Source organism: Danio rerio, chromosome 5, assembly GCF_049306965.1.
Source record: "Danio rerio strain Tuebingen ecotype United States chromosome 5, GRCz12tu, whole genome shotgun sequence".
NCBI classification, from domain to species: Eukaryota; Metazoa; Chordata; class Actinopteri; order Cypriniformes; family Danionidae; genus Danio; species Danio rerio.
Window position 1 is genome coordinate 8,354,124 of NC_133180.1, and position 14,960 is coordinate 8,369,083.

The following is a 14,960-nucleotide window of genomic DNA, read 5'->3' on the forward strand; positions in this document are numbered from 1 at the left end:
CTTATTTTATTGCCATTTGTTATTGAAATAAAAAAGATCTACAGAACTGTGATCTTTATTCTAAGCAAAATAAATCAATGATTAAATAATAACAAACAAAGTAATAAACGATTCTTATTTCATCCAGAATCGTGCAGCTCTCTTGTATATCAGGATAAAAGCTTCAGCAATTAATCGCAACAAAAAAAATTTGATACAGTCATATGCATAACTGCAGCTCAGGGATGCAGCTAAATTGGGTTATATAAGGGTTATCCATCAGCAGTTTGAGCATTTATAAGTGCACACATGAGTAACGCCATACACACACAAATGCACACACACACGCGCACACACACACACACACACAGCATTGATCAGCAGTCCAGCCTCTGAGACAGGAAGCAATGAAACTCAACTAGCATAAGCTCTTTAACAGACATGAGTACTGGAGAAGGGGAATGGCAGACCGGAAGGGTGCTAAATCAATCTTAATAGCCAATCATGAACGTATAAGAGCACAGCAGGGCATCTGTATAATGTCCCATGTGATAACTACATTACGGTGTACAGCTGCATATGTGAATGGTGCTTGCCTGTGCTCCTGTGATGCTATATACATACAGTTGAAGTCAGAATTATTCGCCCTTTAGTGAATTTCTTTTTCAAATATTTCCCAAATGATGTTTAACAGAGCAATGAATTTTTCACAGTAATTCCTTTAATATTTTTTCTTTTGGAGAAAGTATTATTTGTTTTATTTCGGCTAGAATAAAAGCAGTTTTAATTTTTTTTTATTATTTTAAGGTTAATGTTATTATCTCTCTTAAACATTATTTTAATTTTCGATTTTTTCTTCAGAACAACCCAGTCATATAATGGCTTGCCTAATTACCCTAACTTCAACCTAATTAACCTAGTTAAGATTTAAATGTCACTTTTTAGCTGTTTAGAAGCGTCTTGAAAAATATCTAGTCAAATATTATTTACTGTCATCATGACAAATATTTCTGACTTCAACTGTATATAGAGCAATGGAAAAATGATAAGAAAGCATTTGGAAATTCTCAGCTTTTATGGATTTACTGTACTGTATTTATAAAATATGGGTTTGAGTTAGTCTCAATATGTGAAGCTGGATCCCAAAATTCAATTCAAATCAGTTCATACACTTTTACACTGTAGATTGTGTCAAAGCAGCTTCACAAAGAAGTTCTAGTAAACTGAACATTTGTCAGTCCAGTTTAAAGTTCAGTTGAGTTAAAGTTCAGTTTAGTGTAGTTTAATTTTCACTGGTGAAAGTGCAAACACTGAAGAGCAAATCCATCAATCTGCAGCTCCAACAGTCCCAAACCAGTCATAAGTGTTCATTTTTAGGAATTTTTTGTGAATTTTTATAAAAATGGAGAATTATACATCAATAGAAAGCTTTTTTGTTCAGCATTCAGATGATGTTTACATTGTTACAATATGACAATATCTGCCCAATACACAACTATTTGAAAATCTGGAATCTGAGGGTTAAAAAAAAAAACTCTAAATACTGAGAAAATCGGCTTTAAAGTTGTCTACACTAAGTGCTTAGAGACTCAGATGGCTAATCAGAAACTTGAAAGAGTTTTTATACATTTGCAGCAGAGAATTTACTAGTTATCTTCATGGAGCATGATCTTTACGTAATATCCAAATGTTTTTAGGGGGCATAATGTTTTTCAGTTGATCATTTAGAAATGTGGCAGAAGGTCGATTTTTCAGATGAATCATCTGTTGAGCTGCATCCCAATCATCACAAATACTGCAGAAGACGTACTGGAACCCGCATGGACCCAAGTTTGGTGAAGAAAACTCATGGTTTGGGGTTACATTCAGTATAGAGAGATCTGCAGAGTGGATGGCAACATCGACAGCCTGAGGTATCAAGACATTTGTGCTGCCCATTACATTACAAACCACAGGAGAGGGCAAATTCTTCAGCAGGATAGCGCTGCTGCTCATACTTCAGCCTCCACATCAAAGTTCCTGAAAGCAAAGAAGGTCAAGGTGCTACAGGATTGGGCAACCCAGTCACCAGATATGAAGATTATTGAGCATCTCTGGGGTAAAATGAAGAAGGAGGCACTGAAGATGAATCCAAAAAATCTTGATGAACTCTGGAAGTCCAGCAAGAACGCTAGAGCCCTTTGTTTTTTATATAAGCCACTTCTGATACCAAATGATCAACTAGAAGTCAAGTTATTATTTGTCGTTCCAAAAACTTGGATAGGCGGCTTTTGTCAGGTAGTGTAGAAGTAACATTTCTTCTAAATATCAACAAAAAAAAAAAATGTCATTTAGAGCACTTTCTTTTTTCAGAAAGCGACGTGGTCAGAAAAACATTTGTCATTGTTGTGTTTAAAAAATCCAATGTTAAAAAAAAGTGTTTATTCATTCATTCATTTTCTTTTCGGCTTAGTTCCTTTATTAGTCAGGGGTCGCCACAGCGGAACAAACCGCCAACTTATCCAGCACGTTTTTACGCAGTGGATGCACTTCCAGCTTCAACCCATCTCTGGGAAACCTCTATACACATTCATTCACACACTTACACTACGAACGATTTAGCCTACCCAATTCATCTGTACCACATCTCTTTGGAGTTGTAGGGGAAACCGGAGCACCCGGAGGAAACCGAACGCAAACATGGGGAGAACATACAAACTCTACACAGAAACACCAACTGACTCAGCCGAGGCTCGAACCAGCGAGCTTCTTGCAACACATTTGAAAACATAATAGTTTTAATAACTCATTTCTAGTAACTGATTTATTTTATCTTATGATGTCAGTAAATAATATTTGACTAGATATTTTTCAAGACACTTCTATACAGCTTAAAGTGACATTTAAAGGCTTAATTAGGTTAACTAGGCAGGTTGGGGTAATTAGGCAAGTTATTTTATAATAATGGTTTATTCTGTAGACTATTGGAAAAAATATAGCTTAAAGGGGCTAATAATTTTGACCTTAAAATGGTTTTAAAAAATTATAACTGCTTTTATTCTATCCGAAATAAACAAATAAGACTTTCTCCAGAAGTATGTGAAAACCTACTGTGAACATTTCCTTGTTCAACATCATTTGGAAAATATTTATATATAGATACAGTTGAAGTCAGAATTATAAGCCCCCCTAAATTATTAGACCGCTTGTTTATTTTTTCCCCAATTTCTGTTTATTGGAGAGCAGATTTTTTTTAACACATTTCTAAACATAATAGATTTAACAACTCATTTCTAGTAACTGATTTATTTTATCTTTGCCATGATGACAGTAAATAATATTTGACTAGATATTTTTCAAGACACTTCTATAAAGCTTAAAGTGACATTTAAAGACTTAACTAGGTTAATTAGGATAACTAGGCAGGTTAGGGTAATTAGGCAAGTTATTGTATAATGATGGTTTGTTCTGTAGACTATCGAGAGAAAAAATATAGCTTAAAGGGGCTAATAATTTTGTCCTTAAAATGGTTTATAAAAAATTCAAAACTGCTTTTATTCTAGCCGAAATAAACAAATAAGACTTTCTCCAGAAGATAAAATATTATCAGACACACTGTGAAAAAGTCCTTGCTTTGTTAAACATAATTTGGAAAATATTTAAAAAAAGAAGAAAAAAAAAAAAATCGAAGGGGGCTAATCATTCTGACTTTAACTGTATTAGAAACAAAATCTGTACATCTGAACAGTACACAAACACGGACACACTGGTTCTTCAGCATTTTTCTTTTGTGGTTCAATTTAGCACTGCTAAGTGATGCTTTGGCTCATAATCATAGAGGAACCAATTTAAGTGGTGTATTATAGCACCAGTAATGGTTCTTTAGTGGTTCTTTGGGGTGGCTAAGATGCTACAAACAACCACACTGCAGAAACTCCTAGTCAAGAGTTACAGTCTTATTTCTTGCAAAAAAATCTTATTCCTGACTAAAGTTTATAACCTCAGTTTTAAGACATTGCTTTTATTTACTAATGAGTATAATAATTAGACTGAAATGGCATTTAATGTGATTTGTTTTTCATTCATAAATCCTTCATTTCTTGTATTTAGATAATTTTTTTGCAGTGCATCTTTAAATATACAGGGGCTATGAAGCCCTTAATGTGGTTACCTTAAAAGTCAAATAACTGCTTTTAATACTCTCTGGTACTGAGTATTGTGTCAAATAAATGCACCTTTATATATTTGCTCGCTCCCTTGTTCTTTTATTTTAGTCAAAGGCTGCTAATCTCATGATCAATACAGACACTAAATGAATTAAGCAGTTTCAAGACTTGAAGTAAGCAGTTTCAAGACTTTATCTCACTTCTCAAAGAGTGAAAATAGGTTTGTGGGTGGTATGGATGGGCGGTTTTACAGTATATTACACACAGCGCTAGAAATGTGTCATCATGATTTACTGTTTATTCATCAGAAGACATATTTGGACAGCTTTGAGTAGACAGAACTGCATTATTAATGCATCAGCACATCAATGAGACATGAAAAGCATGATTTAGTGTCATTTGACACATATAATGAGCGCTCAACCTCAAACGTGATTTATCCAATTAGAATTCAGAGTAAGATGGATCTATTCTACAGTGGTTTGTTTTGTTATGCAATTCTTTATGAACAATCATTGTTCTGTTTAGATAAATTTAGAAAAAAAAGGAATCAACTAAACTTTTTGTGGGGATGCAGTGGCGCAGTAGGTATACTGTTGCCTCACAGCAAGAAGGTCGCTGGTTTGAGCTTCGGCTGGGTCAGTTGGCTTTCTGTGCGTTTTCTGAATGTGAATGAGAGTGTGTGGATGTTTCCCAGAGATGGGTTGCAGCTGGAAGGGCATCCGCTGCGTAAAACCAAGCGGCAGCCTCCCGCTCTCCCTCAGGAAGCCAATACGGAAGTAACTAAAACTGCAATTCATCCGAAATTCCGCTAGTCCTGGCCGCTCCTGGCTCCAAAACAGAGCAAATTTCAATTGAGCCCACTGTTAGAATGGCCAACTTTACCGCAGAAAAAAAGGTGTTTACAGCCTGGTACAAAAAAAGATTTTGGTTAATACAGCTAATATTACCCTTCATGACAACTGTGAGGGAGTGAATTTTTTATAACTCATCCGTTTCCTTTAAATTAAGTTATATTAAGTTTGCATAATTAAGGGCGTGGCCACTTGAGTGACAGCTAGGTCTCGTTGGTCGCCGTAACGTCACTTCAGCTGAATCCTGCAGATTAGCCACTGAACTCGGCATATTTATCGTATTTCTGTGTTGTTTTGTGTGGCTTTACACAGTCAACTGCCTTTTGGACTTGTTTCCTACAATTATTGGATGGCATGGTATGCTGAGAGCACTTAATTGAGCTCACAAACCATTCACGTGGCCTCCGTTTCCCATGTAAGTAAAGTTATATACTTATATACCATCTCTATACATGTATTTGTTTTATTTAAGATCATTTATCGTTTATATTTAGAGCTGTAATGCACTCCAGAATCTGTCAGATTGATTAGCTGTGGGCTAGAACTGTCATCTGAAGCGTTGTCATACAGTGTTATGCTGGATTTCATCAATAGTCTTACATTAACTAACACAGACTATATCTGAAGTGTTTGGAAGTAATTCGCGTTTTCCTCCTGTTGAAAAACGTCATAAGAACAATATTTAGTGGCTCAATGTATTACAGCAGTGTTTTTAAAAGTCTAAACACTTTATTGATATAGTGTACAACCAAGCACAAGTGGTCGGAATACAAACGAGTGATAAAGTATTAAGCGTTCTCCCAAAGTAAAGTGTGTCTGAACCAGGTCCAAGCTAAATGCTAGCAGGTGTCTGTAGCTCCGCTCACTCTCTGCCTCTTTGCCCTTGTTTGGTATCCCTCCGTGGTTGTGATGACGCGCGAACAAAATGGCGACGGTTGGCCGCGCCTACTTGTGGCTTCTTTTGCGCTCTTTAGAAACCTTATGGGTGACGTCACGGATACTACGTCCATATATTGTACAGTCTATGCGTAAAACAAGTGCTGGATAAATTGGCGGTTCATTCCGCTGTTTAATAAAGGAACTAAGCAGAAAAGAAAATGAATGAATGAACTTTTTGTATCTAAACGCATCTAAAAATGCTGGGTTATTTCAACCCAAATCTGCACTGCAAAACTGTTACTAGCCCAAATATCTAAAACTTCTTAAATAAAGAAACATTTTCTAGACAAGCAAAACATGGAATCTTCAGAAATAAGTAACAATTAAGTGAGTCTTTCCTTAAAACAAGCAAAATAATCAGCAAATGGGGCACTGAAAAAAGTGAAGCTACTGTCCGTTTCATTCAGAGTACATTGTTTTAAGTGAGTAACAGGTTATATGCAGAAATTTTTCAATTTGCTTTAAAGTAAAAAAATAGACCCTGAAGGAAGAAATACTATTCGTTTTTTTCCTCAAAGTAGTATTTTGACTTTAAATGAGCAGTTTTTATGTTTGTCATGTAACCACGTGGAAAAGGGTACCGCTTATGTGCTTCTGTTTTTATGCATTTCTAATCTAGAGTTTGATCACCATCTTGCATGACAAAGTTTATAGTTTACTCTCAGATCACTCATTCATTTTCTTTTCGGCTTAGTCCCTTTATTAATCTGGGGTCGCCACAGTAGAATGAATCGCCAACTTATCCAGCATACGTTTTACGCAGCAAATGCCCTTCCAACTGCAACCCATTACTGGGAAACACCCATACAGTTCCATTCACACACATACACTACGGATAATTTAGCACTCGGGGGGAAAACCGTGCCAACATGAGGAAAACATGCAAACTCCACATAGACATGCCAACTGACCCAGACGGGACCTGAACCAGCGACTTTCTTGCTGTGATGCGATTGTGCTACCCACTGCGCCATTGTGATATAAATGGCAATAGCATAGTCTAATGTTATATACATATTATTATTGTCTAGCCATCTTAATCTTAGTTGGATTTAGATTTTTAGTTTAACCGTAGTAATTTAATTACTTAATTGTCCATAACAGTTATATTTTACACTTAAGTCAATGTTTTTTTTCCCTTTGTCAGAATAAATATTTGGATTAATATTAAACTACACTTTTCAGCTTCAACCAAGTAAAAACTATAATTTAAGGGAAATTTATCAATTTTGCTGTAACAAATTAAAGTTTTTTTTTAGGTTGCACCAAAGTAAAATTATATTCCATATTAAAATTAAATTATATACACAGTTGAAGTCAGAATTATTAGCCTCCCTTTGATTTTTTATATAAATATTTTTCCAAATGATGTTTAACAGAGCAAGGAAATTTTCACAGCATGTCTGATAATATTTTTTTCTTCTGGAGCAAGTCTTATTTGTTTTACTTTGGCTAGAATAAAAGCAGTTAATTAACATAGTTAAGTTGAAAAAAATCCTCTCTCCATTACACAGAAATTGGGGGGAAAAAAATAAACAACAGGGCAAACAATTCTTCAACTGCATATCTATCTATCTATCTATCTATCTATCTATCTATCTATCTATCTATCTATCTATCTATCTGTCTATCTGTCTCTCTGTCTCTCTGTCTCTCTGTCTCTCTGTCTCTCTGTCTCTCTGTCTATCTATCTATCTATTAGCGCTGTCAAAATTAGTGTGTTAACGCATGCGATTAATTTTAAATATTTAACGCGTTAAAAAAAATTAACGCAATTAACGCAGTTGCCGGTTTTTTTTACTTCCTGTTGTGGTGGACGTGTGTTTAATTGCAAGGAATGTGGATAAGACCAAGGAAGCACTTTTTGAAGGCAAGTTCCAGTATAAAACAATTAGTCGCATCACCAGACTCTCCAAAGTTTCATGCAATTTCGGGTGTTTCATTTTTAACGTTCGACTTCTGTTGTAAGTTGATACCGCAGGGCGAACAGAAAGAAAATCCTCCGCATTTCGTGACTCTGTGTTCCTTTAAGGTAATAAAATCACTGCTTGGGCTACACGGTAGAATTTTAATAAGAGTATTATCTTAATCATATTAAAATCGGAGTATTGGTGTCTTATGTGAATGTACTCAGAAAGTCTCTGGTGAAGTCGCGAGCTGTCAAAGACAGGGCATTACTCTGCCTTTCAGCATGAGCCCTCCAAGTTTAGCGTGTTTCCTCATTAAACGCAACGAAAGCGTATGCTTCGCGTTGTTGTGTCAGAATCCTTGTGAAATACAGTAATACTTTAGGACGCTTAGTTTAAGCAAATTTGCTGAACGTGATCATGCGTGTTGAATCTGAGGGGAGTCGCTCCAGTATGGAAGGCCGTTGGGGCCAAAACGTCTGCAGCGTGTTGTGTGTGTGTCTGTGTGTGTGTCTGTGTCAGGCCCGTTGAGGGGTGTCAGGGGTGGAGTGAGCGACGAATCTGAGGAGGGGCGTGTGCGCGCGCGAGACGTACCTGAAGGACGGTGGGGGTGAGTTGCGCGCGACATAGGCTACCTGAAGAGCTAGGAGGGATGCGGGGGAGAGGGGTGTGCAATGTATTTAATGACCGGTTTGCAAAAAATTATCATTCGTTTGCGGGCATTTGGGAGTCTCTGTGCACTTGCGGGATCCTCCTAGTCTTAGCAACTGGATGAATGTAAAGGAGGATTAAGCAAAATTGTTTCTACTCTATAATTAATGTTCTCAACTCACAGCAATGAAACTTTACAATGAGTGCAACAGTTTGTATTCTATAGTTTATTATTATAATTTTTTATTTTCTATATCTGCAATTCCTGTATTTTGGCATTTTTTTTGCAGTCCACTTAGAATCCAACATGGAAATCAATGTTTTCTTTATTGGCATTGGTTGTTTTGAAATTTAAATGTCATTAACATGCCTGTGTTTTAATTTCTGTAATAAATATGTCCGTCAAGCAGGATCTTGACGGTTTATTGTGGGTATGTTGTTTACACGAAGAAATCTGTTACAAGTTAAACAAAAATTTTATTAAACAATTATATTTTGAATTTTAATTCTAATAAACAATTATATTTTGAATTTAAATAGTTTTTGTCTTGCGTTTACATTAATTTTACATTTGAATAGCCAAAATTACAAGTTTCAGTATTTTAAATGAAATTAATCGCGATTAATTTTTTTAAAAAGGCGCGATTAATTAGTTAATTTTTTAATCGATTAACAGCACTAATATATATATATATATATATATATATATATATATATATATATATATATATATATATATATATATATATATATATAGTGTGTATAATTTCTCTATATTAAACAATATTTTTAATTTGTATGAATGCCATTTTTTTCTTATCCACAATAAATATTGTTGATTTAGATTCAATTCAATTTTAAAAGGTAAAAAACAAAAAAGCTGTAACAAATCAAAGTAATAATGTAAAAAAAAATTCAGTGGGTAAGCAACACAATCATATTTCAATGCAAAAAAAAAGAGATTGTTTTACTTCACTGGCAGATTATTTTGCTTGTTTATAAAAAAAAGTCTTTTGGTGAATTTAAAGGCGTCATAAAGAGAGTCGTAGTGTTTTTGTTGTGAGGATTGACAAAATGTTGTTATGTGGTGTTTATATACTTTAAAATAGTTTTACTGTACGGCTGTTACTTCACTCTGCATATTTATAACAAAACAGGGCTTAAATATGACTGATTCCTTTCATTTTCATTGAAAAGAACAAACTTTACCCTGTCTCTTTTGCAGAATATCAGTTTTAATAATCAATAATGGCCATTATAACAGTATAACGTACATTAAATTTAAACGAAGGTAAGCAATCAGTCAATGTGCAGAATCAGTGTATGTGGTTACATAAATTAATATATTAGCTTATCTTTGCACTCAGCCAAAACAGTTAACTGAGAACGAGTGATTCAAAAGACATAAGAATTGTTAGATAGAGACAACAAGATGAATTCAATATCACGTTTAACAACTATAGTGAGATGAGATCATCCAGCAGATGAACTGTCTGACATGCACTATACTCTCACCTGGGGTTTATGCTCACCCGCTCAACTACTGGCTGCAGCTCTCGGCAGAGTGTGTGGTCACGTGATTTGCGTTTTTAGCCGTGTACTAGAATGAACAGGGAACTTTTCAGAACCGCTAAATGAAACACCGGTGTATTTCCCGTGATTTCTCTGCGCCTCCCTTGCGTTTCTTCTCTCTGACTCTCGACTATTTTGACAAATACACACAGACGACGCACACTCACACAGAGCCCAAAATAGGAGTTTGTGATTGTGCCAGCCCAATGTCAATACAGAAAAGAGCCAATGGGCTGCAGAGTGTCACATGGGCAGGCCCGGTCTGTCTGTCCAGGAAAAAAAAAGCATCTTACTTTCAGAGAGTCACAGATCACAGCAGCGTCAATTAATAAGGCAGAAAAAAACGATAGGCTGCTAAGCCTTTTATGGGCCGATCAGATCATAAGACGATGATCAGCCCGGCCCAAAAAGTACATCGGCCCAGCAGGAAAGTGCCCGGTCTCCCAGAAGGCCAGTCCGCCCCTGGATCAACCCAATTTAATTAGCCTTTAGGTTTGCAATACCATTACAAAGTTGGGTTAAAACTTCCCAGCAACAGTAGATATAGATATTCACACAAGTTATTAGATATATAAAGCACTTTATTGGCTGAAAGGAAACTGACTGCTACTGTCATATAAACTGACTCATTCCATGATATAAGATTTGGGTCATCGCCCACCCGAGGTGGGTGGATTGCAGAGGGTATTTGGCTTTTGGATAATGGAAAAATGACTGACTTTTATGACTGTGTGTGGTGTTTTATTCGGCTCCTTGCCAAATCTTTTTGCAGGGAGACAGTATAATATCTGACAGCCATTAATCACGCAGCGCTCCTGGGATTTAAATGGCTCAATTTCCTCTTGATCTATATCTCTTTTCAGCAACGATAATATCAGCCCTGCAGACAGCAGTGATCTCTCTGTCACTCACACACACACACACACACCTGGGTCACTGCGAGGTGTGTGTGATCGTATATTACCTGAGGAATGTGCCGTGATAACATTATTTCCTGTATGATAAATCACTCAGCTCAACCTGAAGCCTTTATAGACTCGCTAAACTCCAGATTGCGGATCTCAAGCTCTCCAGTGCTTTCAATCTGTAGATTAGTCAGCTTGAGTTCAAGAGAGTCTGCAGAACTAGACACAAATGAGATCTTAATATCGGGACAATGAGGTTAGACAGAGAAAAAGCAGATGCCGCTGCAATTTGTGCAACAGTCTGTCTTTTTTTTTTTTTTTTGCTTCTTTTATGCAGAATATGATTTTGAAGAATGCTGTTGTTCAGCCAGTATTGGATGCCACTGACTTTCATTGTATGGATGGATGATCGCTATGCTGAGACATTTTTTTGAAATATATTCTTTTGTATACCACAAAGAAATAAGTCTTGCAGCTTTAAAAAGAATAAGAAAATAATATTTATTTAATAAAACAGATTTTTTCAGTCATTTAGAATTTGACAGGAAGGCATTAATAATAGATTTTATAAATATTTTAAACATTATATACAGTTGAAGTCAAAATTATTAGCCCCCCTGTTTATTTTTATTTTTTATTTTTATTTCTGTTTAATGGAGAGATTTTCTCAACACATTTCTAAACATGATAGTTTTGATAATTCATTTCTAATAACTGATTTATTTTATCTTTGCCATAATGACAGAAAATAATATTTGACTAGATATTTTCCAAGACACTTCTATACAGCTTAAAGTGACATTTAAAGGCTTAACTAGGTTAATTAGTTCAACTAGGCAGGTTAAGGTAATTAGGCAAATTGGTTTGTTCTGTAGACAGTCAAAAAATATATAGCTTAAAGGGGCTAATAATGTTAATCTTAAAATGTTTTTAATAATAAAAACTGCTTTTATTCTAGCCAAAATAAAACAAATAAGACTTTCAACAGCAGAAAAATATTATCAGACATACTGTGAAAATTAAAAAAAAGAAAAAAAATGAGGGGAACTAATAATTCTGACTTCAACTGTGTGTGTATGTATATATGCACGCACACACGCACACAGTTATTTTAATTTTAAATATTAAAAAAACAAGATTATAAAATATTGTGCATTTCAGCTTGGTATGCGTGTCTGTAAAACATGGATATAAACGTATTTTAACTATTATTTAAGGTCTGAAAAAAAAAAAAAAAAATATATATATATATATATATATATATATATATATATATATATATATATATATATATATATATTTTAATAGTGACCTAACATAATTTTCAGCTAATAAAATCTCTAGACAGATTATCAGTAGTTTATTAAGTAAAACACGTGAAATAAATCAGATTAATCCCATATATATACAGTCTTGCAAGAGAGTGGATATCTAGGTTCTTCAAAAAACTCTCAGCCATTACTGTAATGAATAAATAAATAAATAAATGAAATGTTTTGTTTGTTTTTTGTTTATTTCAAAACTTTTTTTGTTGTATTTCAAACCATTTTAAGCATCCTTAAAGCATCATATATCAGTGTATGTATATTTCTTTAAATATATAACATAACATTTATTTATCATTCATTCATTCTTGTCGGCTTAGTCTCTTTATTAATCCAGGGTCGCCACAGCGGAATGAACCGCCAACTCGTCCAACACGTTTTTACGCAGCGGATGCCCTTTCAGCCGCAACCCGTCTCTGGGAAACATACACACACACTCATACACTACAGTCAATTTAGCCTACCCAATTCACCTGTACCGCATGTCTTTGGACTGTAGGGGGAAACCGGAGCACCCGGAGGAAACCCACGCGAACACAGGGAGAACACTAACTACTGCGCCACTGCATCGCCCATTTTTTTATCTTTATACCTAAATATTGGGTAATCCTTTTCATCAGATCCTCCTCTCATCAGTCAGTGAGATAATATTATCATCAGAGGGCAAATTTGCCATTCTAACTTATTCACAATTAAAAACAGTTACAGTAAAAACACCAACGAAAGAGTAGTCCATTAAAAAATATATATATATTCTTTTTTTTTTAAATTCAAAGCATTTTTCCAAAACATGTCAAAATAAACTGTCACCAAAAATCATTAGATTTGCTAAAACACAGAGAAAGTTGTGGACAAATAAAACTCTAAATCACCCCAGAACGGATGAAAACATCTCCAACAACACACAAGGGTCAAAGAAGATTTTCAGCTCAATTATATGTGCTTCATATTATTAGCTGTAATCCAAACCGTTCTCGACATGTGTGAATGTAATCAATATATCACAATATCAACAACTGCATCACCTGATCTCCTGTCAAAGTGTGTCTTTTTGTTTTCGTCATGAAAGCGACAGGACTACAATAGGACTACATTCGCACATGTACCGCGAAGGGTTTGCCAAGGCTGTGGATTAAAGCTAATAATAGTGTAAATAATGTTCAATTTCTTACCCAGAGCGATCGTTTCTCTTCACAAGACCTCAGGGTCATCAGTAGCCATGACTAAAGATTTCGACTCAATTATTTGTGTTTGTTTTTAAATCTAAAAACCTCTCACCATTCACTGTCATGGATCACCAAGAACCACTGATTCAGCTAAGAAATCCCCTTTAAATGTTCTACAGACGGGACAAAAAGTCACCTACATATTGGAAATTTTTATTTTTGGGAGAACTATCACTTTTATATCGTCAAAATGATTAGCAGTTGGCAAAATCATGGTGTATTGGCACAAACAAATTTAGGCCTCCAGAGTCAAACCATCAAAACAATCCTCACTCCTCACCTTTCTAATATATAGATGCTCCATAACCGGCCTGCAGCCAATCAAAATGCAGATCACCTGTGAAAGACAAAACAAACCATCAAATACACCCTCATCCACGTGACACTACATGATACAGCATTACATTACTAAAGCACACAATGCTCTATTAAATATTGAACTTCTGGGCCCGACTTTGCTCAAGTCAAACCATGCAATCAATATCACATATCAATGTGTGTACAGTAGTGCCCGGGCGAGGTTGAGCTCAAACAGATACATGTTTATACACAATTACAGATTTATATATGTGCAACATGTCTGTATTACATTCAGCTTGTTATGTTGGAGCAGGCTAAATCCAAAGATCATAAAATATTAGAGATCTGAATAGAAAGAAACACCTGAACAAAGTGTCTACGCCACAAACAGTCACATTTTGTTGACTTTGCAAACTGACAGGTATGACTTGCGGTTTGTTGATTATGTGTGTGTGTGTGTGTGTGTGTGTGTGTGTGTGTGTGTGTGTGTGTGTGTGTGTGTGTGTGTGTGTGTGTGTGTGTGTGCATGCGTGTGTGTATTTTTTTCTGGCACACTTGCACTGTAGACGACTGTTGATTCAACTAGAAGCATGTTGAGTTATGATAATTTGGCACATCTGCACTTCAGACAGCTTTGTGGTAAAGTTATTTCACTAAAATCTGCCTTCAGCCACTATGCTCCTCACTGCTGGAATCAGCTTCCAGAAATGATCAGATGTGCTCCAACAATAGGTACATTCAAATTAAGACTGAAAACACATCTGTTTAGCTGTGCCTTTACTGAATGAGCACTGTGCTACGTCCGACAGACCACACTATTATGTTTTTCGTTTTCTTTTTCATTCTTTTATAACCTGTTTTAACTCATTTTAATTTGTTTTTATCTGTTTTTAATCATTTTTATTGTCTGCATTTTATGTTCCTAAACTTGTCTTTTTTATTCCTGTTTATGTAAAGCACTTTGAATTGCCACTGTGTATGAAATGTGCTATATAAATAAACTTGCCTTGCCTTGCCTAAAATGACAACTAAATATTCATAATTGTTTTAGAAGTGTTACGTTTCACGTATGTTGTATTTTGTTGTTTGTTTTCTGTTTTGCGCTCTTCTCTCTTGTTGTGGATCCTGGTCTGTTTTAGGTGTGCTACCATTGGTCG

General features: G+C 35.4%; 1 protein-coding gene across 2 annotated transcripts in view; it reads right to left on the reverse strand.

Annotated features, from left to right (window-relative positions):
- Nucleotides 1-14,960, reverse strand: part of bmpr1ba (bone morphogenetic protein receptor, type IBa) — a 144,831-nt gene that overhangs the window by 111,700 nt on the left and 18,171 nt on the right. Inside the window, exon 2 of one of the 2 annotated variants that reach the window (NM_131457.2) lies at nucleotides 13,784-13,840. The exons of the other annotated variant lie outside the window; for it this stretch is intronic. The gene's annotated coding sequence lies outside the window, so the exon portion shown is untranslated. The remainder of the gene's footprint in view (nucleotides 1-13,783; nucleotides 13,841-14,960) is intronic. 2 annotated transcript variants of the gene reach the window in all.